The sequence below is a fragment of the Zophobas morio genome, unplaced genomic scaffold (assembly GCF_036711695.1).
Source record: "Zophobas morio isolate AGI-343-1 ecotype UQ-CSIRO unplaced genomic scaffold, CSIRO_AGI_Zmor_V1 ptg000021l, whole genome shotgun sequence".
Lineage (NCBI taxonomy): Eukaryota > Metazoa > Arthropoda > Insecta > Coleoptera > Tenebrionidae > Zophobas > Zophobas morio.
In genome coordinates, this window is record NW_026972126.1 from 3,317,055 (window position 1) to 3,320,335 (window position 3,281).

Genomic DNA, 3,281 nt, shown 5'->3' on the forward strand with positions numbered 1-3,281 from the left:
ACGGTATTTTCTTAATTAAAACAGTAAAGGAGGCTGTTGCTGTAAACACTGTTTTTCGTCATTCCCCAGTAGCAAGCAATATTTTTCTAATATTTATATAAGATTGATATAATATTAAATGTTGATTAGATATTACAAATATTTATATAATATTCATTTTATATTTATAAATTTATATATGAATTTCAACATATATTACATATTTATGAAATGTCTTTTTATCAAGATACCGAACAACAAAAATGAAAAAAAAGTACCATGTTGGGACAACTTGTAGGTAATTTATGTCATAGGGTTTTTATCGGAGCAATATTAAAAATTGATTTGAAAAAATACCACCTATTGTGAAATTGACACTATTCGAAATATCGTGTTGCATACTATTAATTGCTCATTAAAAAGTAATATTTTTTTTATTTTTGCGAACAAAAAATAATAATTTTATTCATCATTTTTGTAAAACTTACTTAAATTTGCGCTTGCTCTGCTGGAACGCGTTTGCGCAATGTGCAACATATACATATTTTCTGTTGTTGTTGGTGGTTCAAAAAGTATTTTCTGTAAGTTCATGGTGTTTGTTCTATTGTGAATTGTGATTATCGGTACTGCGATAAATTCAGAATAGTGTAGTAAATACCGTTTTGTCAAGAAAACAGTACTAATTCTACATAACCTCACTTCTACAAGCAATGCAGAAAATGCAATTTCTCAACACGTAAGTATATTTAAGAGGTTTAATATTCCTGAATATAAGCACATTATGAATGTAGAAACAAAATGATGAATGTCCGGGCGCAACCAAAAAAAAGAAGAAATCCAGTTAGAAATTGCGGGAGATACGCAGAAATTGAATGAATTGGTAAGCATTTATTATTCTTATTATTAACTCCTAGTATTTATAAACTAGTTAGTTTCAGACTGATAATAATGTTTATTTTCCAGGAAGAGAAGATGTAAAAAAACATGTAGGTACCTATGCAATTTTGAAGAAATTATTAATAATGAACCAAATTGCTTTCAAGTTTTCAGGGCAAGGAAAAAATAAGCTCTCTTTTAGTAAACTCACAATTAACAAGGCTACAATATGTAAAGTTATGTGATTTTTTAAAAATTACGAAATTTGTAAGTTAATTTAATTGTAGGTACCACACGGAAACGTCACAAAAACGCCACAACTGCTGAAATTTAAAAAATGGTAGGACCTCATTAAGCGCAGACAAAAGCAAGAGTGAATTCTCATCGAAAAAAACATGAGGTATGATTTTTTTTATTTTAATTAATTATATCGCTTTTCAATGAATCGGTTATAGAGCAAATAATTATTAAATAAATATTTCTGTATAACGATTGAAATGTAGCAGAACATTGTTATTTCCATTGACAATGTATTTTTATTTCATTGTAAGTTGGCAGTGTATTTTTATGTTTAAAAAATTTATATTGTGTTTCACATCAGGTGATTTTTTAAATTTCTGCCCATGAAGCTTATGCCAGCAGTTTCAGTTTCACTGCTGACATAAGCAGTGAAACTGAAAAAAAAAGCAGAAATTAAAAAAAAAATCACCCGGTACAAATTTTCAACGAATTGGTTCTAGGACAATTAATTTTTAAATGTATAAATATTGCCGCAACGTTTCAAATACACTGTTATTTCCAGTGACAATGTATTTTTGTATTTAATAAATATTATATTGTATTCCATACAAGTTTTTTTTTATATCCATACCCCCTTTCATATGAAGAACATTTATTAAATGTTCTGAACTAAATAAGTATTAAACATTGAAAATAAATATATATTCAATATTTAAAACCAATATTGATTTTTAAAAAAAAAATCTGTCGTTACCCATATTATTTAAATGTTAGAACTTCAATATTGATTACATATAAAATGTTACTGGGGTTTGATTATAAGTTTGGCAGTTAATAAACGTTTATACGTGAAAACAAGGCCTTTAACTCTTACAGATGTCTCTCAAATTGTCGATCCGTTTCTGTTATTTTGTTAAATTTAATTTAATTCTGCGTTTATTTGTCTTCTTTTTTTTTGCTAAGTCATACATCATGTGTCAATAGTAAATGGTTCTTTAATAAAATAACGATCATTAGTTAAATTAATAATTTTTGAAGTTAGGTTTTGCGAAATTTTTCAGGGTGGCCGTTTTTTTGCCGGTCAGTATTACTGTTACCCAAAAGAAAGTTAATTAGACTTACGTTTCGTTCACGGTTCGTCTGCCCATTTGGCATTGTAATGACGCGTGTATTTGCTATGTTTTCCCATTATGCTATTAAAAAAAACTAGAACTCAAACACAGATAAACGTGAATTTAAACACAGTCACACTCTGCACTTCCACAGTCTGCACTGTACCAAATATCAAAGTAAAATGCAGAATTGCAGATTGCAGGTTTTATGACCTAATGGGTTTCAAGTATTTTTTAAAGGGCATGAGAAACTTCCGGTAAAATCATAGATTGAAAGACTAAAATGCGGCGGAAGTTGTTTATAGCGCCATTAGAGCTGATTGGTGCAAATGTAGGAAACCAATATTTATTTTAAATTTTATTTCTTGTATTTTTAAATTAGAACATTAAAAAAAATAAACATATAAAGGGCAATAACAATAGCTATTTATGGTATAAGTGAATAAAAACTAATTTCATCCAACGAAAAAACAGTTTAGCATACGAGGCGAAGCCAAGTGTGATAATGTTTTTGAGTGGATAAAATTCGTTTATTCACGTGTATCATACAAGATATTTCCAATTTGGCAAAATAAAAAAAAATTAGCTAATCCATTTACATAAATATTAATTGTACTACTTATTACTACGAGCCCTAACAACTAAATATTGGGACGACAAAAAATTTTTATAAAAAAATAATCAAACTTTTTAACAAAAATGTAATTTATTTTAGATAATTACCTACAATTTTAAATTTAATTCGTTTTTCAAAGCTGTTAATGCTTACAGCACAATAAATACTGATTTCTAACTCAAACAGTGACATAAAACTCTAAAACAACGGAACATTTTGTGACACATAAATATTGGGACAAAGCAAATTCAGTAACTGGTCATATCTCCTTTTGCTTTAATAACTGCAGGAATTCTTGCCGTCATATTTTCAACTAATTTTCTGCAATACACAGGAGTTGTTACCGTATCCTGCACTCGCTAAATTTCCTGTTGAAGATTGACAATCGCTTGTCATGGATGATTTCCTAAATATTTTTTTATTTCACGTCATACCGTCTCTACTAGATTAGGATCTGG

At 28.5% G+C, this 3,281-nt stretch overlaps 1 long non-coding RNA gene across 2 annotated transcripts; it reads left to right on the top strand.

The window, feature by feature from the left end:
• Nucleotides 1-416: 416 nt before the first annotated feature.
• Nucleotides 417-1,614, top strand: LOC135132431 (uncharacterized). Of its 2 annotated transcripts, none has more exons than XR_010281031.1 (5): nt 417-715; nt 771-859; nt 943-965; nt 1,023-1,091; nt 1,143-1,614. It is a non-coding gene; the product is annotated as an uncharacterized LOC135132431 (long non-coding RNA). The 2 variants fall into 2 exon arrangements; XR_010281030.1 differs by having other exon boundaries at nt 421-715; nt 1,023-1,086; nt 1,143-1,613.
• Nucleotides 1,615-3,281: the final 1,667 nt, after the last annotated feature.